At 41.4% G+C, this 27,355-nt stretch overlaps 1 long non-coding RNA gene across 4 annotated transcripts in view; it reads right to left on the bottom strand.

Moving 5' to 3' along the window:
• LOC106505166 overlaps positions 1-26,054 on the bottom strand; it is a 62,574-nt gene extending 36,520 nt beyond the window's left edge. The window contains exons 1-4 of one of the 4 annotated variants that reach the window (XR_002336359.1): positions 25,247-26,054; positions 23,666-23,804; positions 18,837-18,924; positions 17,415-17,804 (exon numbers count right to left, since the gene is read on the bottom strand). This is a non-coding gene — a long non-coding RNA (uncharacterized LOC106505166). Of the gene's footprint in view, positions 1-17,414; positions 17,805-18,836; positions 18,925-19,690; positions 19,778-23,665; positions 23,805-25,246 lie in introns of all 4 variants that reach the window. The other 3 variants (XR_002336357.1, XR_002336358.1, XR_001299307.2) reach the window with 3 other exon arrangements.

Genomic DNA, 27,355 nt, shown 5'->3' with positions numbered 1-27,355 from the left:
ACTCTGACTGATAGACATTTTGGAATTAAGAGTGGCTCTAGAGGAACAAAATCTGAATTGGTTTTTCTGAATTGGTTCTGAGGTTCCTGGAATTAGTTCTCTAATTTGATTAGATTTAAATGCACTAGTGACTATTTACAGTGGTAGAGTCCTGACAATCCATGGTGTAATGTGGCAATATAAGTGTATAAAATCTCATCATTGAATATTCCTAATCAAATACTTAAAAGAGGCAAGGTTCTGGGTGACCATATATCGGATACCTTAGAATGTATGGTCAAATTAATGCTTATCAGGAGACTGGCTTCTTGCTCCTAACTGCCATGGACAATGTGGGGAAAGAAAAGGATTAGTTCATAGATTGAAATTCCCACATCTAGCATCCTATAACTCACCTGAAAGATTCTATGTCTGCCTTGAAGGAAATCCTTATCTCCTCTAGCCACAGAGCTAAGCTTTATAAAAACCATGCACAGAATCTCTGCAGTAAGCAGCTGAATTAAAATGCAAATTAAAATTTCCAACTTTATAAGGTAGAAGTAAAGGCATTGATTGGGAAGGAATGGAATTCCGGAAATTGAAATGGACATATGGATAGATTTTGATGAACCAGGGGACACTGTTTTCTTCACCAATAGAAACAGCCCTTCCACCCCAACTTGGGGAGCTTAACCCTGCTTTGCCTGCTGAAACTTTAATGGCCTCCCAGAAGGATTGCCCTGAAAAACATGGCTGATTCTCCCCAAGACATGCCCTCACCTCTCCTCTTTGCTTCTGGACCTATAACTAGACTCAAGTTCCCGCAAGCCCCAAAGATAGAGGTACAAAGAGTGATCCACAAGGAGATATGTCACACTTCAAAAGACCACATAATTTTCCCCATGTATCCAGACAGGAATCCAGGAACAATATATGGGAACTGAAATTAAAGTTGTACACAATAATGGTGGAAGGAAGGTAAAGTCGGTTCAGGTTGAAGTTATTGGACCCTCTAAACAAAGATTCTGGGTTCCATGTTATCACTTGAGTTAGAAAAGGCTCTGACTTTTTGGTTGGCTGAAACAAAGACCTAAAGGTGGCTTACATTAAATGAAGTTGAAATGCCAGAACTTCTTTGGCCTACTGCAGAATATATCTAAAACCTTAGGGAGATTAGAACATTAGAAGTGATTTGTCATGTAAGATCTGCTTACCCCCATGACCAAGGGGCCTGAGGACACCTTTCACTATGACTACAGAAAATAAATTTTGGAAGGGAGCTTCAGCCTTCTTGAAGAATTCTGTGGTCTCTCTTCGCTATAGGTCAGAAATCAAGAGTGGGAACAGCTGTCACTGAACTGGGATCTTAAGTGTCATGGGGATAACTGGATCCCAGGGTGGAAAGGGCCACTAGTGGCACTTAATCACCAAGTACAAGGTAGGATTGGTTATCATAATGGATAGCAGCATTGGGGAAGCAATCAGAATATTCTGACTCACAGAGTCCAATGTCATTGGCCAGGTGATCAGTTTCTCTGGAAGAGAACTAGACCAGCAGTCTCCTAAATTCTGACTTGATCTGCATATGTGGAAAAGTTATAGGTCAAATGACACAAGTCTAACTTGACCAAAACAGATTCATGGCTCTTGAGTTAGTTCCCAGCCCTGAGCTAGTTTACAGACCCAGAACCTCTTGAGTGAAGAAGAGACCAGGTCCCCCGGAGAGGGGTCTTACCACACTACCAAAATTTTTGCTGTTAATCTTTCAGCTTTCCCCAAAGACACCTACTTCCTTTTACAGGGTGACTGTGCACTGGTGAAAAGAGAATAATCAGACTTTTCAAGGATGACTGGAAACTAGTTCTGAACTGATGCTGTGGGTCAAAAGAGTACGGGCTCATGGAGGTCAGGTGATCAGTGGAGTCTTAGCTCAAGTTTATCTCACAGTGGGTCACCACACCCATACAGAGGTTATTTCCCCAGTTCCAAATACATAATTAACACAGAAATACTCAGCACCCAGCAGAATCTCCACATTGTTTCCCCAATCTGTGGAACATGACAAGAAAGGCCAAGTGGAAACCGCTAGAACTGCCTCATAGGAACAGAGTAAACCAAAATCAGTATGAATTCCTAGAAGTATTGCAGAGATTAGTGGCATTATCGAGGACTTGAAGGATGCGGGGGGATGGTTTCTACCATATCCCCTTATTTAGCTTGTGAAGTAAACAGCTAATTCTTGGAGAATGACACTGAATTATCATAAACTTAACCAGGTGGTGACTCCAGTCACATCTGCTATTCCAAATGTGGTGTTCTTGCTTGAGTAAACTAACATATCCCCAGGTACTGAGCTATTGATCTGGAAAAAAGCTTTTTCTCCATACTTTTTAGAAAAAAGGACTGGAAGCAGTTTTCTTTTAGTAGGCAAGGCTAGAAATAGTGTCACTGTCCTACTTCAGGGTATACCGATTCTCCAGCCATACGTTATAATTTAGTCTGCAACAACTTGATTGCACAAGACGTCTTTTCCACAAGACATCACACTGGTCCTTCACATTGATGATGTGCTGATTGGAACTCCTGGGCAAGAAGGAACAACTACTCTAGACCATTGGCAACAGATTCATGTGTCACAGGGTGGGAAATAAATCTGACAAAAAATTCAGGGGCCTTCCACCTCTCAAATTTGTGGGGGTCCAGTGGTGTGGAGCGTGTTGCGAGATCCTTTCTAGACAAAGGACAAATTGTTCCATCTGGTCCCTACTAGAACCAAAAAATGAGCACAGTTCCTAGTGGGTCTCTGGATTTGGGAGACAATGTATTACTTATCTGAGTGCTCTCCTCCAGTCCATGTGGTGAGTGACTAGAAAAGCTTCCAGTTTTAAATGGAGCCTATAACAAGATAAGATTCTCCAACAGGTCTACACTGCTTTCCAGTGTAGACCTGTTCTGCTCTGCCCCTTGGACCAATAGATCTAGCATATGCAGTGGTACCTGAATTATAAGTGGCAGATAAAAATGCTGTTTGGAGCAGACAGGCCCATTAGAAGATTTGCAGCTCAGGCCCTTGGGATCTTGGAGCAAACCCTGCCCTCCTCTCCAGACAGCTACTCTCCTTTCAAGAAATAGCTTTTGGCTTGCTCCTGGGCCTGAACGCTCAACCATAGTCCACCAAGCTACCATATGACCTAAATAGCCCTTCATGAACTGGGTGTTGTTTAGCAGGATGGTCAAAGACTTGAAAGTAACATGACTGGAATATTGGTAACAACAAAGTCTGGGGAATAGATATGTGCAGTGATTTCCTTGAAGAGGCAAAGAAAAGGCAATGTGTTTTTATCCCATGGGAATTCTGATTAAAGGATGACTTCAGCAGAGAAGGATTTTCATTATCAACTGGATAAGAGGCTCTTCTCTGATACTAGTCAGTGTCTCTCCCAGCCACTCCTGCTATTTCCCATTGGGCTTGTGAAAAAAGTGGCTATGGTGGCGAGAAGGGAGGTCAGGCCTGGGCTCAGCAACATGGACTTCTACTCACTAAGGCCAATGTGGCAACAGGCACTGCTGTGTGCCCAGTTTGAGGCCAACACTGAGTTTTCAGTATTGCATGATTTCCCAGAGTCATCAGTTAGCTACCTGGTGACAGGCTGATTGTATCAGATCCCTTCCATTATGGAAGATGCAGTGTGTTTTGCTCTTACTGAATTAGACCCTTTCTTGGGAATACAGATTTGCCTTCCTTGCACAAAATCTGCCAAAACTACCTTCCATAGACTTATTACAATATCTTATCTACCATCATGGTATATTCCATTTAACTGAAAATAAAGACTACAACTGGGCCACTTTAAGCTCTTCCCATTTCTGAATTAACAGGAAAAAAAAGGAATGATAGTACTGGCTGAAGTGTTAATCCTGATACCTGTGGGAAGCCACTCCAGAGTGAAGATAGGAGTTATATGTCTATAGTACAAAAGGTCCCTTTGGATCTTGCAATACAGCCATGCTCTGTGATTAAAGTCAATGAAAAACTGCAATAACTCAATTCAGGTAGGATTACTAATGGCCCAGTCACCTGAGGAATGAAGGTTTGGGATTCAGAGACAAGATGGTGGTGTAGAAGGACTAAGCTCATCTCTCACAAAAACACCAAAATTACAACTAACTATTGAACAACCACCAACCAACTGGAAACTACCAGAAAAGACATCCTATACCCAAAGACAAAGAAGAAGCGACATCAATATAGAAGAAAGGGTGCTTTTGCGATATAAGAAATCCCATACCTGCCTGATGGGTAACTCACAGACTAGAAAATAACTATATCACAGAGGGTCTCCCACAGAACTGAGAGTTCCAAAGCTCACATCAGGCTCCCAAGCCTGGGGGTCTGGCATTGGGAGGAGAAGCTCCCAGAGCATTTCATGCTGAAGGCCAGTGGACAAGAGGGCCACAGGACTGGAGGAAACAGAAGCTCCAATCTCAGAGGGCTCACAATGGGTTTCATGTATGCTTGGTCCCAGGGTAAAGCAGGGATTCAATAAGAATCTGGGTCAGATCTACCTGCAGGTCTCTGAGGGCATCCTGGAAAAGCAGGGGGTGGCTGTGCCTCACTGTGGTGGAAGGACATTGGAGGCACAGGTCCCAGGAATAATCGTTGGCATTAGCTCCCTGGAGTCTGCCATTTTGGAAAAATCTGGCCCTACCAATTATGGCTGAGAAGCCACAGGTAAAATAACAAACAAGGTGAAAATACAGCCCAACCCATTAACAAACAACTAAACTCCCCCTAGGCACAGAGCCACCTCTAATCACATCCAGAGACAAAGCCCCACCCATCAGAGGGACAAGACTCAGCTACACCTACTAGTAGGCAGGCACCAGTCTCTCCCATCAAAAGGCCTGCCACAAGCCCCTGTATCAACTTCACCCACAAGGCTGCAGACACCAGAAGCTAAAGAGGCTACAACCCTGTAGCCTGCAAAAAGGAGACCACACAAAAAGCTACACAAAATGAAAAGACAGAGAAATGTGAGCCAGATGAAGGAACAAGACAAACCCCAGAAATAAAGCTAAGTGAACTAGAGATAATCAACCTTCACAAAAAGACTTAAGAGTAATGATGGTAGAGATAAATCTGAGATGTTGGGGTGATAAAAATGCAGGCAAAGATTGATAAATTACAAGAAATTTTGAATAGAGAAATAGAATATTTAAAGATTAAACAAGGAGAGATGCCAAATACAATAACTGAAATTAAAAATTCACTAGACAGAACCAAATGCCAAGTACAGGAGGAAGAAGAACAAATAAACAAGGTGGAAGACAGACTGGTGTAAATCGCTGACATGGAACAGAATAAAAAAGAAATGAGCACAGTCTAAGAGAACTTTGGGACAACTTTAAACATATCATATCTGCATTATTGGGGTGCCAAAAGGAGAAAAGAGAAAAGGCAACAGAAAATATGTTAAAGAGATAATAGATGAAAACTTGCCTAATGTGGGGAAGGAATTACTCACTCAAGTCCAGGAAGCACAGTGAATGCCATATAGAATCAAACCAAGGAGGAATACCCAGAGACACATATTAATCAAAATGACCAAAATTAAGGACAACGAGAAAATATTGAAACAGCTAGGGAAAAGCAGCAAATAACATCCAAGGGAACCTCAATAAGGTTATCAGCTGATTTTTCAGCAGAAACTCTGCAGCCTAGAAGGGAGTGGCATGATACACTTAAAGTGATGAAAGGAAAAAACTCCAATCAAGAATACTCTACACAGCAAGGCTCTCATTCAGATTTAAAGGGGAAATCAAAATCTTTACAGACAAGCACAAGCTAAGAGAATTCAGCACCAAAAAACCAGCTTTTCAACAAATGAGAAGACTCACTGTTAAAGGCAAACATATAGTAAAAGTAGGACATCATCCACACACAAATATAATACCAAAACTGGCAGTCATGAGAATAGGAGGGTACAAATGCAGGATACTGGAAATGTGTTTTCAATTAAGAGACCAGCAACTTAAAACAATCCTATATATATATACAGTCTCCTATAACAAAATCTCATGGTAACCACAAATTAAAAATCTATAATAGACACACACAAATAAGAAAAAGCAATCTAAACACAGCAAGAGACAAGACACTAATCAAGCCACAAGAGAACAAAAGAAAAAGAAAAAAGACCAAAAAAAATCCAAAACAATAAACAAAATGGTAATAAGAACATATATATAAATAATTACCTTAAATGTCAATGGACTAAATGCTCCAACCAAAATACACAGACTGGCTGAATGGATACAAAAATAACACCCATATATATGCTGTCTACAAGAGAACCACTTTAGTTCCAGGGACACATACAAACTCAAAGTGAGAGGATAGAAGAAGTAATTCCATGCAAATGGAAATCAAAAAGCTGGAGTAGCAATACACATGTTAGACAAAATGGACTTTAAAATAGACAGTTAAGGATACAGATAAGAATACTGCATAATATGCTTGGATCCCGCATTGCTGTGGCTCTGGTGTAGGCCGGCAGCTACAGCTCTGATTGGACCCCTAGCCTGGGAACCTCCATATGCCATGTGAGCGGCTCTAGAAAAGGCAAAAAGTCAAAAAAAATACTGCATAATGCTCAAAAGATCAAACCAAGAAGAAGAAGACGTATCAACTGTAAATATATATGCACCCACTATAGAGCACATCAATATAAGGGAATAGCTAAGAGCATTAAAAGAAGAAATCAACAGGAGTTCTCATTGTGGCACAGCAGAAATGAATTTGACTAATATCCATGAGGATGCAGGTTTGATCCCTGGTCTTGCTCAGTGGGTTGGGGATCTGGCATTGCCATAAGTTGTGGTGTAGGTTGCAGAGGCTGTGGCATAGGCCAGCAGCTGTAGCTCCAATTCTACCCCTAGCCTGGAACTTCCACATGTCATGTGTATGGCCCTTAAAAAAAAAGAGAGAGAACTTGATAATAACAAAATAATAGAGGGGGACTTTAACACCCCAATTAAAGCAATAGAAAGATCGTGCAGACAGAAAATAAACAAGGAAACACAGGCCTTAAATGATACATTAGACCAGATGGATATCTGCTAATAGATATTTATAGAATATTCCGTCCAAAAGCAACAGAATACACATTCTTCTCAAGTGCACACAGAACATCAGAACATCCTGTAGGATAGATCACATTCTGGGCCACACATTAAGCCTCAGTAAATTTAAGAAAGTTGAAATCATATCAAGCATCTTTTCCAACAACAATGCTATAAGAAAGGAAATCAATGATAAGAAAAAAACTGACAAACACATGGAGACTAAGCAATATTCTACTAACAATCAACGAATCACTGAAGAAATAAAGAGGAAATTTAAAAATACCTAGAGACAAATGAACCAAAACCTATGGGACGCAGCAAAAGCAGTTCTAGGAGAGAATTTTATAGCAATACAAGCCTACCTTGGGAAACAAGGAAAATCTCAAATAAAAAACCTAACCTTACACCTAAAGCAACTAGAGAAAGAGGAACAAACAAAACCTGAAGTTATTAGAAGGAAAGAAGTCATAAAGATCAGAACAGAGATAAATGAAATAGAAATGACGAAAACAGGAGAAAAGGTCAATGATACTAACAGATGATTCTTTAAAAATTTCAACAAAATTGATAAATCCTTGGAGCCAGACTCATCAAGAAAAAAGGGAGAGGATGCAAATCAAAAAATGAGAAATGAAAAAGAAGTTACAACAGACATCACAGGAATACAAAGGATCATAAGAGACTACTACATGCACTATATGCCAATAACATGGACAACCTAGAAGGAATTGCCAGATTCTTACAAGGGTATAACCCAACAAGACTGAACCAGGAAGAAATAGAAAAGATGAATGGATCAATAATAAGTACTGAAATCAAAAGTATGATTAAAAAACTTCCAACAAACAGAAGTCCAGGGCCAGATGGCTTCACAGGTGAATACTAAAAAACATTCAGAGAAGGGTTGCACCTATCCTGAAAATCTTCCAAAAAGTTGTGGAGGAAGGAATACTCCCAAACTCATTCTAGGAGGCCACCAGCACCCAGATACCAAAACCAGAAAAAGACACCACATACAAGATACCATAGAAAAAGAAAATTACAGGCCACTATCACTGCTGAACATAGATGCAAAAATCTTCAGCAAAATACTAGTAAACAAAATCCAGCACTACATTAAAATGATCCTACACCAGGATCAAGTGGGAATATTCCCAGGGATGCAAGGATTTTTTCACTATCTGCAAATCAATCAGTGTGATACACCACATTAACAATTGATGAATAAAAATCATACAATCATAAAAATAGATGCAGAGAAAGAAAAAGTTTTTGACAAAGTCCAATACCCATTTCTGACAAAAACCCTCCAGAAACTGGCCATAGAGGGACTCTACTTCAACACAATAAAGGCCATATACATCATTCTCAATGGTGAAGAGTGCAAAGAATTCTTGCTAAGATCAGGAACAAGACAAAGATGTCCTCTCTAGCCACTTTTATTCAACATAGGTTTGGAAGTCCTAGCCACGTCAATCAGAGAAGAAAAAGAAAAGGAATCCAAATTGGAAAGAAAGAAGCAAAACTATTAGTTTGCAGATGACATGACACTATACATAGAAAATCCTAAAGACCCTACCAGAAAACTTAGAGCTCATCAATGAAATTGATAACTTGCAAGATACAAAATTAATATGCAGAAATCAACTGCATTTCTATATACTAATAATAAAAAATTAGGAAGAGAAATTAAGGAAACAATCCCATTTACCATCACGTAAAAAAGAATAAAATACCTAGGAATAAATCTACCTAAAGAGACAAAAGACCTGTACTCTGAAAACTATAAGATGCTTATCAAAGAAATCGAAGATGACACAAACAGATGGAAAGATATACCATGCTCTTAGATTGGAAGAATCAATACTGCTAAAATAATGATATTACCCAAGGCAATCTACAGATTCAGCGCAATTCCTATCAATTTACCAATGGAATTTTTCTCAGAACCAGAACAAAAAAAAATTAAATTTGTATGGAAACACAAAACCCCAAATGGCAAAAGAAATCCTGAGAAAGAAAAATGAAGCTGGAGGAATCAGGCTCCATGACTTAAGGCTATAATACAGAGCTATAGTTGCCAAAACAGTATGACACAAAACAGAAATACAGACCAATGGAGCATATAGAAAGCTCAGAAACAAACCCACACACCTATGGTCAACTAATCTATGACAAAGGAGGCAAGAATATACAATGGAGAAAAGACAGCCCCTTAAATAAGTGGTGCTGGGAAAACTAGACAGCCACATGTAAAATGCATCACAGTCATAATATTACCTTCATGTCATAATATTTAAGTTATAGGATATCAAAGAAAACAGTGATCAACCAAGCACTTTGTCTCCTCTAAATGGTTAGTACATGTTTGATTGTATGCAGAATTGTTATATCATGACAGGAAGAAGTATGACTTTGTCACTGTCTTTATTTGGAGGTTAAATATGGTTTGAGTAGATATATATGGTTGCCAAGGGGTGGATAGTGATAATTAAATTTTATATTTCAACTTGGATAGGCCATGTTAACCAGTTATTTGGTCAAACACTAATTGTTGCTGTGAAGGTATTTTGTAGATGCAATTAATATTTACAGTCAGTTGACTTTTAAGTAAAGGAGATTATTCTTCTAATATGAATTGGACTTAGCCAGTCAGTTGAAGGCTTTGAGAGCAATAACTAAGGTTTCCCCTTCTCAAGGCTATAGCATAGATCTATCCCGAATTTCCAGCATGCTGGGCTGCCCTAAATTTCACACTTGCCAGCCTCCACAATTACAGGAGCCAATTCCTTAAAATAAAGCACTCTCACTCTCTCTGTAATAATAATAATACATATTATATACTATAAATATTTATATTTATATAAGTATCCTTCATCCTGTTTTTCTACAAGAACTAGCAGCTCTTACATTATTTTTTGCTGTAAGAAGTAAATAAAATAATATGTATTAATAGGGGTTATGTTCCTGGCACACAGTACATCCATGATGATAGCAGTGGTGGTGATTACATCATCTCATACACATCTTCTAGCAGTTCTTTGGTTGCATTTGCCTGTATTTGCCAAAGCGGCAACAGATGTTTCCAAGAACCATTTCAATTTTTCTCTTCAAACAACAATGAAGAATCAGTCAATACTTTCTCCTTCTGCAGGTCACACAACCTTGAAGGCAGATTATATTATTTGGGCTTTTTGAACATGACACCTCACTTTTCCCGGACAAGTAGAGGTAAGGCACGACAAAGGTGGATGTTGCAATATCACAAGTGCCTAGGAGAACTGTTTAACGCAGCTCATGGCATCTGGAGGGATTTTAAAGCACAATATACTATGAGGTTTCTGTGTCACCAAAGAGCAAGTTCCAAAGTCACATCATTCCTGCAAACAGCAGCAGGAGTCCACAGTTGAAGCCAAATGTATCAGAGGCTAAAGGATGATCTATTCTTGAAGAAGTTGTGTAGCAGTCAGGGTCCAGTCAGAAAACAGAAACCACATTGATTACTTGAACTGGGAAAATTTAACATAAAAATTATTAGATAGTAACAAGGGATTGACTTCTAAGAGGGGGAAAGAGAAGTCTTTTTTTTTTTTTTTTTTTTTTTTCTTTTTAGGGCCACACCTGCAGCATATGGGAGTCCCCAGGCTAAGGGCTGAATTGGTGCTGCAGGCCTATGCCCCAGCCATAGCAACACCAGATCAGAGCCACATCTGCAAACTATGCCCGCAGTTTGCAGCAACACTGGATCCTTAACCCACCGACGGAGGCCAGGGATGGAACCCACATCCTCAAAGAGACAATATCGGGTTCTTAACCCACCGAGCCACAATGAGAACTCTGAAAACTCTTAATAATACAGAAGTAGGAGATACAGTGTGCAGGCTCTGCCTCCCAGGTGCAGAGAGGGTACCCAAGGAAGGAACAAACATGGAAAAGACCCTACTCCATGGCTGAGACCCTCCCCATGGCAGATATGTTTGTGCACCTATAGCCCCCTGGATGGTGGAGAATCTCTAGATTCCTGAGACGCCACAGGGCAGGAATGGCCACCAGGAAAGTGCCCAAGGAACTCAACAGGAAGTAACAGAAATCACTGGAGGGTGTGAACCTCTGGCTCTCCTGTGCCCCCTTATAGGAAAGCCACGTGCCAGGCCGTAAGAGCAAGAAAAATACAACCCCAGAAAGAAAAAGAGAAGCCTCTTCCTCTTGCAGTGTCTCTCCCATATTCTCTAATGTTGAGGACTATCACTGCACCAGCTGTCAAAGGAGAACTGGTCCAGGGTCCATCTCCAGTAGCACAAAGCAGGGCAAAGAACGGGGGATTTGGAGCTGATACACTGACAACCAGCAGACTCAAAGTACATAAAATGAAGGCACGGATTTGGAAAAATGTCCTGAGTCCACCAAGGTCATTTTCAGTGTCACACTCATGACCTCTGATGAGGGAGTATTGACACTAATTAGCAGAATATTGTGGACATAATGGCTCTTGAATGAATCTGCTCCTACGCATGTAACTGCACAGTCTCTAAGGCTGCCCTCCTCCACCCAGTGCTCAAAGGAAATGAAATACACCAGCTCCCTATTTGTCTTGGCAGATTGGTCTAAGTCTTAATGAAATGTCTACAGCATGCTTTGTATTAGGGCTTTGTGTCATTACTAGTAACTTCCCAGAACATAAGCTGGAACTAAACAAAGGGAGATTTGGGATGAACATTAGTTATGGGAGCATATAAACCTAATTTGAATATGTTAACATTTAATTAACCATTACTATGAATTGCATGACTGAATTTACCAACTCAGAGTCAAACCAGTTCCTGCAGCAATTTGACTGAATGTCCTAGCCAGACAATTACGTAACAGATTGGTTCAGAAACACTGGGAGATCTTTCCCAGTGAAATGTTTGAGAATTTTATCAACCATGGTACCAAAGGACTTGATTTAGGTATAATAACTCCTTTCTCTCTTTCTGCTGCTAAAGGGTGGATCTATGAATCTATGAATAATTGGAGTTGCACATAGAAATCCACCTGCATAATAAGAACAAGCCTTAAAGTGGGTCTGGGAGAGTCTTTTTTTTCTGACCTGAAAACTTTATTTTCCTCCCAGGACCCAGCTCTGTGTCCAGTGTTAAAGGAGGTGTTTATACAAGAAGCAGTCTAGCCAGGACAGATAACTATGGGAAGGCTACAGAGAACTAAGAAAGGAGGGGCTCAACTTTGCATCACAAACATTAAGGACAAGAGACAACAAATGTGTGTGATGGCCCCAAGGGCAGGACTCATGAAGAAGCCAGGATAGACTCTGCCTAACATTTTGATGTATTTTTGTTGGTGGGAGGGGGCATAGGGTTCCAGTAGTAGAAAGACTTGACGTGGCTAATAATATAAATCCTAGTTCTAGTTCTAGTCCACTGACTCATTCGTTCTGTGACTTGAGGCAGTATTCATTCAGCCTCAACCTGCTTTACTCCTGAAGTGAGAATGGTAACAGATGATTTGTCCTCCCCAAAATGAGACTCTTAAAAGTCAAGGTCCATCAGCATTCATTGTTATTCAGAAGGCATACTGAACAAGACTACATGATGAGTCAGAATATCTCTTTTCTTGGCCATATCTACTTATACTTAGCTTTGGAAAGAATTGCATTTAAATAAATTTGAAAGAAAAACTACCTGCAGCTGCAGAATTCACCCAGAATAAAAACAGTACCTGGTGAAACAACATTTCAGGCTCCTACCTGTATATTTGTTTGTTTCTTATTTTAACCCAAAGAATGCAGTGATTTTTTCAAAGCTACAAGCAACCATGCCCAGGTTTTGATGGCACATGACAGCTGAGTCCAGAATGAGTTGAGGTCTCTATTTTTAGTGTTGAGTCAAAGAACAAAAATCAGACCTTCCTGTGGGAATCATCTACACTGAGTCATGCAACACCATCAGACTGGAATAAAATAGCTCTACAACCCAAGCATCCATTAAAATAAAGAAACAGAAGCAGCTTCTGAGATTCCTCTCCTCATACCCTTAGACTGTTTGGAGCATTCTCCTAGATGAGCATGCTGGCCTTAGTCAGTGCAAAGGAACCAAGCAGCAGATGGTACTGTTCAAAGGGAAAAACAGAGGGAGGAGTCTTAAAAATTCAGTGCAAGATAACTCTCAGAGGGAGAGAAAAGATGGCAGAGTAGAAGGACTTACACTCGTCTTCTCACAAAAACACCAAAATTACAACTAACTGCTGAACGACCATCAACGAAATAAACTGGAAACTACCAAAAAAGATATCCTACACCCAACGATAAAGAAGCCACATCAAGATGATGATAGGAGAGGTACTTTCCCATAACCGCCTGTGGGCGACCCAGAGACTGGAAAATAACTATCTCCCAGCATTGAGAGTTCTGAACCCCATGTCAGGTTCCCCAGCCTGGGGGTCAGGCATAGAGAGGTGCAGCCCCCAGAGTGTTTAGCATTGAAGCCAGTAAGGCTTGTGTGCAGGAGCTCCACAGGACTGGGGGAAAAAGAGACTCTACTCTTAGAAGGTACACACAGGGTTTCATGTGCACTGGGTCCCAGGGCAAAGCAGGGACTCTATGAATCTGGGTCAGACTTACCCTGTGGATCTTAGAGGGTCTCCTAGGAAAGCAGGAGGTGGCTGTGGCTCACTGTGGAGTCAGGGCATTGGAAGGGGAGGTCTCCTGGAGGTTGTCAAAACAGTATGGAGAAATACAGAACTACCCCATGACCCAGCAATCCCACTCAAGGGCATCTATCCAGCAAAAACCATAGTTCAAAAAGAAACATGCACCCCAGCACTATTCACAATAGTCAAGACATGGAAGCAACCTAAATGTCCATTAACAGAAGAATGGATAAAGAAGATGTGATACACACACACACCACACACAACGGAGTATTACTCAGCCATGAAAACGAATGAAACAATACCATTTGCAGCAATCTGGTTGGACCTAGAGATTATCATACTAGGTGAAATTAGATGGTGCAAGACAAACGTCTTATGATATCACTTACATGTTATATGATCTTAAAAAAGGATACAAATGAACTTATTTGCAGAACAGAAATAGACCCACAGATTTTGAAAAAAATTTATGGTTACCAAAGAGGACAAGTTGGGGAGGGATGGACTGGGAGTTTGGAATTGTCACAGGCACCCTGAGGTATATGGCCAACGGGGACCTGCTGTATAACACAGAGAACTCTACCCAATATTCTGTGACAATCTACATGGGCAATGAATCTGAAAGAGAAGGGATGTGTGCACATGCCACTTTGCTGTACAGCAGAAATTATCATAACATTGTAAATCCACTACACTTCAATAAAACTTTAAAAAATTTAAAAAATAAAAATAAAAAAAAACAGTGTGTATTAGAAATTAACAATTAAAAATCCAAGGCAAGGAAAAAAGAACTGGCCACTCTAAATATTATCAGTCTACTATTTGACTGATAATGTCTAAACATTCTGTCCAACCTGAATTAATGAGTGTCTTTTCATTTTCCAGAGCCAAACACACAGAACTGAGTTACTTCAAGAATGCACAGAAAGTGAACACAGAAACAATACTCAGTATCGTCTAGGTATTTCCAGACTTGCACTCAGAAATGTAGAAGTCATCTGACTTAAACACCTTTATTTTTAAAGTGAAGTAACATGAGACCCACTGAATTGTAACAACTTTCCTGAGTTAATAAGTTAGAAACACGGCAGGACAAAGTAGAAATACTCAAAGACTATGAGGATTAATGTCTTATTTTCAACAAGGGAAAGAGTCGAGTCTAAGGACTGTAGACTGCGGTAATGAAGGAATCCTAGATTCATCTCTGGAAGCAGCCATAGGGATCACCTATTCTGACCCACTCATTTTAGAGATGAAACAGGATGAGACAGAGAAATGTGTTGGCCCGGCAACATTCCGCTAGTTAATGACAGAGCCCAGACTAGAACCTGAGTCTCCTGATCTTTGCCTGGGGATCTTCCACTTCACTAGCATTGAGATTCTTCTCAGCCAAAATTCTAAAAGAGATTATTAAACAGATGGCTTGGGAGCATTTAAAAAAGCAAGCAATCATTAGCAGCCAGCATGGGTTCAGTTCGAACAAGTAAGTCATGCCAGGCTAACCTCATTTCCTTTTTGATATGGATACAAACAAATGTACACATTATTGTAGGATGCGAAAATGGGGGGATACATCCAACAGAACTGAGATGAGCTATGTTTACCCAACTTAAGGTCACAGCCAACCCATCTTGGTCTATAATTGTCCTCGCCCTGTTTCCCTAGCCCATGCTGTTTTCAGAACTCTATAATCCTCCACTTCCCCATCTACGACTGGAGCCAGTGAGAATTTACATTCCTTCTTTTAGAAACTTGGTACAGCTGGGATCCTTTAACTTTTCCAAATCGAAGATACAAACTTATCCCCCTGCAGGATTTGTTTTGCTGATGAATACTAAATATTGGCACATAAATATAACATCCTGAGTGGAGGAAGACATTGGGAACTTTGGGTTCACTTGGTTTTTCTCGTGTGCTATTGGGCAAGGACTATGCATCCTTTAAGTGCCAAAAGCCCCAGGAAAGGAAGGACACTATCATTACCAAGTGACACATGCAGAGATGAACATCTTTCAATTTGTAATGAAATGAAATTATCAGGCTTTCCCACAGATTATTATGGTATGTATTATGATGGAGATGAGATATAGATGAACTTCTAAAGGATTCTGAGATATTCGTGAAGGGAGAAGGGGTTTTAATCTATATAAATCTTTGTCAAATCCCTGCCTTGGGCTGAGCTTACTTAATAACAATGCCTACTACCAGCATGTCAGAAGGCAACATGAGGTCACCAAGGTTCTCTAGATTAGAGAGGCAGACCCAGGAATGTTAATAGAATATATAGAGCACCTTGATCTTCCAATAGTCTCATCATGTATTATGACCAGATTTTAGGGCACAGCCAGTGTTGATTAATGGTTCTAGCGTTCTCTAGAAGTTGACCACTGTTCTGTTCTTGGCTCTTGGGTGTTTCATTGATTACCTGAATAAAAGCTATATTCCTTGTTGATCAAGTTAGTAGCCAAAAATTTAAACTCACCTTAACTTTCTGACAATTAACTCCCTAGGAGAGAGTCAGTTCCTGCTACTGGAGGTGGTGAAATAGAGGCTCAGTGAGCTTGGTGGAAACATAGCCAAGGAGATTTAATTCATCTATGAGGCTATGAAGCTAAATAGTTTTATTCAACTATTCTAAAATAAAGCTGCATGCATGAAACTATCAGAAATGCAAATGCATATCACTTCTTAATGGTTAGGAAAAGTAATGTTTGTTTCTTTCTTTAATGACCCTCTCTTGGTTTTTGCCTGTCCAAGGTGACACCCACCATATGTGTTCAATATGCTCAAGACCTGGATGAGTAACTCAGAGGAGGCCAACAGACAGAGGGGAGCCTCTAAGGTTAAAAAGGTGAGAGTGAGTCATAAATGGATATAAACACTGTATTTGCAAAACAATGTCTGGATGAGAAAAATATTCCAGAAGAAAAGGGATCTGGGTATTCTAAACTATTCCTAGTTTAGAGGAACTACTACTTAAGGGTAGAAACTGGTCCTAAAATAGAGTTACATTTTAAATCAAAGAATTCATGATGAGGTATTTTCTGTTTTTTTTTTTTTTTTTTCCTTTCTTTTTATGGCTACACCTGTAGTATACAGAAGTTCCCACATTAGGAATTGAATTGGAGCTGTAGATGAGGCCTATGCCACAGCCACAGCAACACTGGATCCAAGCTGCATCTGCAACCTATGCCAAGGTTTGAGGCAATGCTGGATCCTTAACCCACTGAGTGACGTCAAGAATCAAATCAAATCCTCATCCTCAGAGATACAACATCAGGTCTTTAAAAGGCTGAGCCACAATGGGAGCTCCATGTTTTCTGATCATTTTTCAAATAGAAGTCTCCAGGGTCTTTCAAATAACTATGTAGCAAGAGGAGCACTGTCACTAGAAAAGGGGACTCTCTCCCTTTTGAAACAGAATCCAGTGGTGCCTGGCATCACGAGGGCCAGGAAGCATGCATTCCTGTCAGCAATCAGAGTCACAGTCCCGCCTGCCAGAATCGACCTCAACGACGGGAATTACTTAACATCAGCAATGTCTTTCCCATTTTCCTAAACATCACAGTCAAAATAATGCAAATGAAACAAAAACCAGAAGACAGTATCCCTATAATCTAGGAGCTCCCTAGTTGGTGGCAGAGAGATGGATGTTAACTCACAGATTGGCATCAGTTACGGCAGAAGTGGTGCACGAGGAGCCAGAAGAATGAGGCTTCTTCCAGTGTTTCATGCTTCCATCACTTTGGATCCTCATCAGAGTCTCACATTCTCAGTGACTCCCCAGCTGGGGTGAAGGATGCTTAGAGGTGGAATATTTGAGCTACAGCCCCAAAGATGAGAAGACTTCAGCCACAGGAAGAGGCTTTCAGGTAGACACATCAGCAGGTGCGAAGGTCCTCAGGGGAGGCAGCTTGGGGTAGTGCTTGAGGAACATGCAGGAGGCTGGAGGGGCTGGAGAGGACAGCAGCGTGGGTTGGAGCGGTTGAAAGAAGCCAGATCATGCAGGGCCTCTGTTCCACCGCAAGGCATTTAGGATTCTTATCAGCACTCTGAAAACAATAAAGGAGTTTAAGCAGGGGCAGAGACATGTCATGAGTTTTGATGGCGAAAGCTTCCTCAGGCTGTTCTACGGAGAAGAGGATGTGGCAGCCTCAGGAGTGTATTAAGCAGGAAGACCAGCTTGGAGGCAACTCAAGTTGTGTGAGCCAGAATGATACAATTCAGCTAGAAGGACAGAAGGGGAAAGTGGGGAACTAAGATATAATTAAGAAGGAGAACTGACAAGATACAATGCATAGCTGAGATGTTATTATGTGAATGATCCAGTGAAGTCTAAGTGATTTTTGCAAAGTCTGAATATCTGTACCAATTCAAGACATGGCTATTACTATCACAACACAGACCAAAAGGTGTGATTCAGGCTATAAAACAGTACTCTTGGTAAACATGCTTATTAAATTTACTCCTGAACAGAAGAAAGAAAAAGTCACAAACATACATTTACCTACCAGGTGATTCAGTAAACAGGCCAAAAAACATCAACAATAATTACTGTTCCAATTACTTCCCACTGTAACTACTCCCCCACCCCACCCCCCATGGACAGGCTAGAGTAGCTCCTTTTGAGACAGAGCTATCCTTGTTTAACTGGGCAGCATCTTGAAATTGCCGGTACCATGATGATCCCATGACTGTTGTCCAAGAGGAGCACTCCCACCCCTAGCAAGGAAATCTTCTAGGACATCCTTGACAGCCTTCCTCCTTTTACAGGGCATTGGGTGTTGCAAAAGATGCATCCATAAAGCCAAAATAGCTGTGCAGTTTTGGGAGCCCCAAATCAAACCATTTACATGATACTGCATAGACAAATGATGTGGTTTATTATCTGATTTTTCAAAATCTTTGACTATAAGGATCAGCCTTATTTAGACAGAACCAAAATCACTGCTCCATAAAGAGCTTAGGGCTACCCTGATGCTGGGAGATGCTATATATAAAACTCAGTTCTATTTCCAAGGCTGCTATAGAACCAAAATAAACCATCAGCAGTCTGTACATTCATTTATATATACATACTGTACCTTCTCTAACTGAAAATATTCACACAACAGATTGAATTCCATATGCTTTCCCTGAAGATGTTATTCTGAAGACCAGAAGTGCTGTTACCTAAAATTAAAAAGATAAGCACATTAATTGCACATTGATTCCACTGCCTCCACACTATCTCCACTGATGATTCTCTTAACCTCTCCCGTCACAAAGTGATCCAAAAAGAATCTCAGTTTAACTAGAAAGTATATGGTTGAATCCTTATGTTTTAGTCAGGCTGCCTTCAGAAGTCACAAACTAACAGCAGTGTTTCAGGGAAAGTGTCTTTAGAATATTTCTGATCCACTTGGCATCAGTATTTGCTTTCTAGATATTGTGAAGCAGGAAATAGATACCAGCATAGAGTGGGCAATGTTGAGTCCCTTTGAAATTGCATGGTACATTTTTTCTGCTAAATACAGAGGATGATTTAAAATATTACTCAAAACTAGTAAGGATGTTATCAACTGCTAAGAGCATTAGTAAATTTTCTAGCCCTTTTTGAAAGCAATTAAGCATTATGAATCAAAAGCAATAAAAAAATTCACACCTTTACATACTTTTATCTTCAACTAATGAAATTATACCCTAATAAAATATTCCACAATAAGGAGAAAAATCACATAAAGAAGTATTTTCTGATTATTCCTAATAGTGCAAAATTGGAAGAAACCTACATATCTAACAACAGGGAAGAGATTAAATTATGGAGCATCCACTCTAATATAAAATCTTTTAAATAACATTAGGGTTTAAGTGTTGCTGAAACTCAGCCTCTGTCCACCAGTGCCGAACAGAAACTCAGAGACAAAGTTTGGGGTGAAGGAGAAAAAAACAGCTTTACTGCTTCGCCAGACAAGGCAGCCACAGCAGGCTAATGCCTTCAAGACTGTGCCCTCCTTTGGGGAAGAACCACGGGGAGTTTCAGAGCCTAAAAGGAGAAAAAACAGCATCTCAGATAAAGGTCGGGTTGGGGCAAACACACATTCTTCTTTCTTTCAGGGAATCTTAGTCAGCGAAGCTGGTGTCAGGAGATCTCAGCCTGCTCCTGGTGGTGGTCTTCTCCGTGATGGCATCTTAAATGTTCCTAGAATAACAATCCCTGCAAAGACGGCATGTTGATCAGACACCAGAACAAACCAGGAAGGGTCCTGGAAAACATCAGGTGTCTATAATCTTTGACCCACACACAATTGTGCTCAGGGAGCCTAAGCTTTAGCTCACAGGTGATTGTGTTTAGAGTGCTATCAAACAAGGGAGAAGCACAAGGAAGGGCTCCAAGCTGTTCAACATTAAAGTACTCATTTCTAAGTTATTCACTTCCCAAAGAAGCACAAGGAAGGTAACTTTTCTCTTAGGTATAGAAGGTGCCTATAGTATTATGTGTACCCTTGAGGGGGAACCAGGATCCTGCCCCAAGCCTGCACTATTGTTCTTGACTGTTCCTCCCTTGTCTTTGTATCTCTTCCCTTCCCTGATCAGCAGCTGCCTGAACCTGCCCCTTGGAACTCAGGGAAGGCCATGGAGGCTGAATGAGGCCCATTTCCTAAAATACAAAAAATGCAGGACACAGAAAGTCATTTGTTCCTAGGAGCTCCACAGGGCACTGCTTGCTTACAGTCCTCTCTTTTCTTTGACACTTCTCAATCTTGGGAAGAATAGGTGTTGGGCAAGAAAGGGAATAATCATTTTGAATAGAGATGTCAATCATTACTTCAACAGAGGAACTCAATTTAGAGGGACTTGGTTTGAAATCCCCACTTTGGTTTTATCTTCCCCAAGTCTTCCAGGCAGCGGGGTGACAACTGCTCTGGCTGCTTCCTGCTGAAATGGGCATAGTCCCACCTCAATTTGGGGAATGGCACCAAGTTAGAAATATTCCTGAGTTCCAAGTCTGGGTCTTGTATGGATGGTTAAGATCTCAATCCCTTGACCATGTTGGTGCCACAGACCCGGTTAGAAGTAGGAGTGACAACTGGAACTTTAATAGCAAAATCTCATTTCCTGAGGAATTCAGGAGAATTAGCCTGAAACCCAGTCTGGAACTGGCACTTTTGGGAGACCAGGTAGCTAGTTGTCTACTTTTATCTAAGTAGGTTTTAACTTCTGATGTTGTTTCAGTATACACATAACAGGAGCTATTGGCCATTATTTATCTCCTATTTTTTTCTGCTAATATCTGATCTAAAGCAATTTCATTGTCTAAAAATTTAATAGTTACAAGAGCATATCTTGAAACCATAAGGTTGCAGCTACCTGCTGCCAGACGGCATCCCAAATCTGACACAGCTCAGAAAACTCAGGTTCCCAGCAAAACAAGAACCTGTCTGAAATCACGTTCATAATGCCACCTTGTTCACATTAATAATGCCTAGACCCCTTGGATGTATGAACCATAGCTACTCCATTTTGACTTTTAATAGTATTTTTCCTTTAATTTTTTTTAATATTTCTTTTTTTTCCACCTTTTCAGTCATGAAGTTCCTGGGCCAGAGATAAAATTGAATCCAAGCCCTATCTGCAACCACTGCCACAGCTGTGGCAACACAAGATCCTTAACCCACTGCACCGGGCTGGGGATTGAATCAGCAAAGCCACGAGACGAGCTGCAACATTAACCTACTGTGCCACAGCAGGAACTCCTATTATTTTTCCTTAATGGTCAAGGCAGCTATCACTGTTAATGATTTCAGTGCTTTTCCAGATGTGAGGAAATGCAAGAATTGGGCTCATAAGATCTTCTCCTGAAAAATCTAACTGAAGACCTGTTCTATCAGTTTGCCAGAGCACAGAGTGCCTCACTCCTGATCTCCTCCCTGAGCTCCTTTCAGGGGTGTTGAGGGTCAGCAGCTGCAGTGGCTCATGATTCAGTCCGGGTGGAGGCAGATGGCAAGTGCCAGTCTCCAGCTCACAGAGCTCCCCCATGGTCACAAATTCGAGCACAGTTTGGGGAGGCATTTCATCCCATGGAAGGCTCATTCCCAAGTCTGGTAAAGATTTCGTTGTGGCCACTTGATGTGTTATTACTGGACTAGACCCTATTAACAGTGGCCAAAAGTCTCTGAACCACCTGTCTTACTAGTCTGGTATGGTTTGGAAAATATCCCTCTTGTTGCATCTTCCCATATCTAGAGTTACACTACTACAATCATTGATCTGGTGAAGACCTATATATTTGATCAATTGCTTCAGGTCACCTAAGCCATCATTATTTTTGTTGGCAGCCCATACACACATTTGGTAATACAACAAATAGTCTTAGGAGTTCCTGTCGTGGGGCATTGGAAATGAATCTGACTAGAAACCATGAGTTGCGGGTTCAATCCCTGGCCTCACTCAGAGGGTTAAGGATCCATCATTGCCATGAGCTGTGGTGTAGGTTGCACATGTGGCGTGGATCTAGCGTTGCTATGGCTGTGATGTAGGCTGGCAGCTGCAGCTCTGATGAGACCCATAGCCTGGGAACCGCCATATGCCATGGTTGCAACTTTAAAAAGCTGAAAAGAAAAGAAACAATCTTATAAAATGGGTAAAATATAAACAATGTAACTAGTAGTAATTAATAGCATTGTAAGGAAATTTTTTTGTGTCTTTTTTTTTTTTTTTTTTTTTGCCATTTCTTGGGCCGCTTCCGCAGCATAAGGTGGTTCCCAGGCTAGGGGTCCAATCTGAGCTGTAGCCGCCGGCCTATCCCACAGAAATGTGGGATCCACAGCTCATGGCAGTGCCAGATCCTTAAGCCACTGAGCAAGGCCAGGGATTGAACTCGCGACCTCATGGTTCTTAGTCGGATTCGTTAACCACTGAGTCACGACGGGAACTCCAGGACATATTTAAGCCAAGAGCTTCCTATGCCAAACCTGTTTTTGAAGAGGTTGTCAAGACTAGGTTGTGGGTCACTTAAAACATCATAGAGCCCTCAGATTTCAGGAGGCTAATAGCCTGGTTACCATCATTTAAAGTCTGTTGAGTGAATTACATTAAGGCTTCAATAGGGTTGATTATACTCTCCAATCCTAATAAAGGCACAAAAATAGTTGCTAAATGGTCATACCAGTGAAATATAAATCTCTTGAACCATCAGCCTCATACCAATGATAAACCAATTGGGTCATCTAGTTATGTACCTAAACTTGAGTCCAAGGGAATCCTAGAGTACATCTTCTTATCCATCCTGGTGGAAACCAAGGCCATAAATTGGTACCCTAAATCCACTGAATTCCATTAGGTGTGATCCAGTGAATCTCTGACCCTCTGACCCAGTCTACTTCATACCAATCACTATATCTAAGGGTAATAATACCTAGGCATTGTTCATAAGGCACCCAGCCTGATTTCCTAATGTTACTAGGCTGATCATCCTTAGTGTGATTTAATTGTCCCCAACATAGAGGAGGCTTTCAACTTAAATGACCATAACCTGGTGTTAACTGCAAAAATCCATCCCACAACTGTGGAAGGTTCCCTTCTAATAAACAGGAGGTTACAGTTTTTGACTGGACTTAGCTCACCGTTCGGAGTTTGAGTGACCCTAAAAGAAAATTCATATTTATGGTCAGGGTCAGAGCAGGTATTATTAATTGGCCAGGTGACAAAATCCCATATAGTAATAAAATAAATTTCCAAAGGGCTATCCAATCAGAGCTTGGAGGGGAGAAATCCACCAAGGTAACACAGAAGTACTAGACACAGGTAATTGGCCACAAGCCCAACAACTGGATTGTTTTTTTCAAAGTGGCATAGGATCATGTTCATGATAGGAAAACATTTGATTCATATGCAAAAGTCCAAGAAGGCAAGAAAACACTATGAATCCTACTACTCAGGTCCAGCATCTACTGTCTACTCCTGATGTCGTCATCTCTCATCCTGGTGTAGTTTCTCCTCCACGTGAGCACTGTTTTAAGATGGTTTTGAGGTCAGCAGTCCTCTCTATGGACCAGTCCAGTGCAGGGGCCCTTTTTAAAGTGGAAAATAGGAATTCAAGCATCAATTCTCTTTAGTTTTGCTGCCCGTGAGCTAGTTAAGAGTACCTGGTGAGGGCCTTTCCACCTGGCTTGGAAATAGTTGTATAAGTAATGTCTCTTCCATCATGCATAATCCACCAGTTGCAGGTCCTGGGGCATCTGATCTTCATCCAGAGATAAATGACTGAGATAAGCTTTAGAAACAAGCTTAGAATGTCCTTTAGAAGCTCAATTAAACTTTGCTACAATGTAACATAATAGCAAAGAACTATCTGGGAAGTGAGTCTTAGTGAATACAGACCTCAATTAACAGAATTAGATTAATAGGTATCCACTGAAACACCTCCTTCTAAAATTACTCTCATTTGTATTAAATATAACCAATCTAAGACTTATTTACAAATTAAGACTGATCTCAATATACTTGGCCTGATGATACATATAATGGATTACACAGGCTTTTCTAAAAACTGGCTTTGCTAGAACTTTTCTAAAGAATCTCAGACTGAGCTTTTAAAGGCCTCTCAGGGCTAGGCCCGTCACACCAGAGGCTTATTAAAGATTTCAATTTTCATATTTAAGTGAATTCCTCCATGTTTAAGTCCCCAAAATACCTTGTGATTCCTGCAGTCCACACATGAGGTGGCCTTTCTAATTTATGTGATAAGGCTGATGGGAACCTAAGAGTTTCCAATCTCTGGAAAGATCAGGAAGAATGCAAAGAGAAATGTTTCAATTCTGCTTACAAAGGCATCATTTCTCAAATTGCTCTAAGTCAAAATTAGATGAAGGGAAGAATTTCTTTATACCTGGAAAACACAGATTAAAGCCAATACTATTTCAGATCAAAACCATAAAAATTACAACCGTATTCACCAGTTCAGTCAGTGCTAGGGCTGCTCTAGATGAGATAAATAGATCCTGAGGCACAGGGAGAAAAAAGCAAATTCTCCTAAAAGGACTTGTTTCCTTAGAGTCAGATTTCTGAAAAGATGTTTTATAGAGCTTGCTCTTATTGTATATGCAAAAAGAACCAGTTTTGGAATTTTCCAGTGTTTCCCCTAAACCAATTTTCTCTGGAGTCTAAAACTATTGTGGCCACAGAGTCTTGTAATAAAATATCACGTTTTTCTTAGTCATGGGCTTGTAGTGATAAGTCAACCAGTTTGTCGAAGTCTTTCCTAGGGTATTATCAGATGGAACCGGAGAAGCACTTCCCATTTTGAGTGGAATTAAACGCTTCTTCACAAAACTGAAAGCAAAACCGGAATCCTCACCTGCCAAAGGAAGCCACAGCTCAAACTGGCTTCCAAGTCCCACTAAACCCAGGACCTGAGTTTGAGCGGCGCCTTTACAAATAGACTTCCTGGCAAGAGCCTGGAATTCTCAAAAGGACCAGATCCAAGAGGCCTTGGCATGCATGCGGGACTTACCTAGACACTGGCAGAGGTGGCTCGATGTCCCAGATGTTACTTTTTTCCTTCCCCAAAATAATATCTCCGAGTAGGAGGTTCGGGGCAATGTGGGCAGAAAGGAGAGAGCAACTTAAGACGAATATGGCCTCGGCAGCTGCTAGGATGGTCTGTCTCCTGTCTTCTGCTCCTATCCTGGAGCTCCCACCACGGAGATGGCAGGCCGGGTATGACTAGGGCACGGTCCTATGGCAGGGATCCCTCTGGAGGCATCTTCCAACCCTCCATTCTCCCAAAGGAGACTGGCATGGAGAGAAACCCAAAATGTCCTATCAAGCCTACGGGCCCCACAGGGCCAGCTGCCCACAAGTCGATCCCGGATAAGCCCCCTAAATTTGTTGCTAAAACTCGGTGCCAAATAGAAACTCAGAGACAAAGATTGGGGTGAAGGAGAAAAAAACAGCTTTACTGCTTCGCCAGACAAGGCAGCCACAGCAGGCTAATGCCTTCAAGACTGTGCCCTCCTTTGGGGAAGAACCGAGGGGAGTTTCAGAGCCTAAAAGGAGAAAAAACAGCATCTCAGATAAGGGTCAGGGTTGGGGCAAACACACATTCTTCTTTCTTTCAGGGAATCTTAGTCAGCGAAGCTGGTGTCAGGAGATCTCAGCCTGCTCCTGGTGGTGGTCTTCTCCGTGACGGCATCTTAAATGTTCCTAGAATAACAATCCCTGCCAAGAGGGCATGTTGATCCGACACCAGAACAAACCAGGAAGGGTTCTGGAAAACCTCAGGTGTCTATAATCTTTGACCCACACACAATTGTGCTCAGGGAGCCTAAGCTTTAGCTCACAGGTGATTGTGTTTAGAGTGCTATCAAATAAGGGAGAAGCACAAGGAAGGGCTCCAAGCTGTTCAACATTAAAGTACTCATTTCTAAGCTATTCACTTCCAAAGAAGCACAAGGAAGGTAACTTTTCTCTTAGGTGTATAAGATGCCTATAGTATTATGTGTACCCCTTGAGGGGGAACCAGGATCCTGCCCCAAGCCTGCACTGTTGTTCTTGACTGTTCCTCCCTTGTCTTTGTATCTCTTCCCTTCCCTGATCAGCAGCTGCCTGAACCTGCCCCTTGGAACTCAGGGAAGGCCATGGAGGTGTCGACTTAAATACATAACCTGAAAGTTGAGAGCTTTTATTTGGGGCAAAATTTGTGTATTCCCTGGTATTTTTCACCCAGACCCTGGAATTTTTCAGCACCCCCCCAACTCTTCCTGCTGAGAGGGTAGTCCCCCTGGTATATTTCAGCCAGGGCCCCCTCAGTCTCTTTCAACTGGGGTGGGGGGTGGGGCAGGTACCTGTTACACACTGCCAAATAAAACTTAGGATCATCAACCAATACTACAGGTGATCTGAGATCCAGGAGAGACTACCCCAGATTTGTCTGGACTCTCCAAGGAGAAGGACAGGACAAGGGGCCTTTGCTGGTACCCAGGCTCCATTTCCATGTAGAGTTCAGGGGAAGGAGAGAAGTTTTCTCGGAGTCCCTTGTGTGGTCGCCATAACTGTCGACTTTAAAAAAATGCACAACCTGAAAGTTGAGAGTTAAGTTTTCTTTGGGGCAAAATTAGGACTTCAGCCCAGGAGACAGCATCTCAGGTAGCCCTAAGAAGCCTCTCCCAGATGGTGAGGGAGGAGCTAGGATATACAGGGGATTTTGCAACAAAGGGCAGGAGGCAGGAACAAAAGAGGCCTGGGCTCCCTGAAATCATTCCTTTGATAGGCACCTCTGCTCTCAGGGCCAGTAGCCTGAGTCTTCACAGCCTGCAGGACTCACCTGCTCTCACCCTGGCAGGCGACTGCATGCACAGATGACCATGACATTCTTTGTTTTATCCTTAACGAGAGAGAGCCCAGGCTTCAGAGAGCTCTGAAATGTCACCCAAAGAGGAAAGGGGGGAAATCCAGGTATGATAAAGGGGAGGGAGGTGCAGCAGCCAGGCACACATTTTACAAAAGTTTGTTGCTCATCTCCTGAAGGTCACTACCAGTCACAAGGAGCAGACATCACCAGGAAGGATTTCAGCGTTTTTCTAGGTATGAGGAGATGTGGGAATTGGGCACATAAAGTGTC

This window comes from Sus scrofa, chromosome 10 (genome assembly GCF_000003025.6).
Source record: "Sus scrofa isolate TJ Tabasco breed Duroc chromosome 10, Sscrofa11.1, whole genome shotgun sequence".
Taxonomy (NCBI): Eukaryota; Metazoa; Chordata; class Mammalia; order Artiodactyla; family Suidae; genus Sus; species Sus scrofa.
Note: the sequence above shows the minus strand (reverse complement) of the source record. Positions and strands in the feature narration are given on the sequence as shown.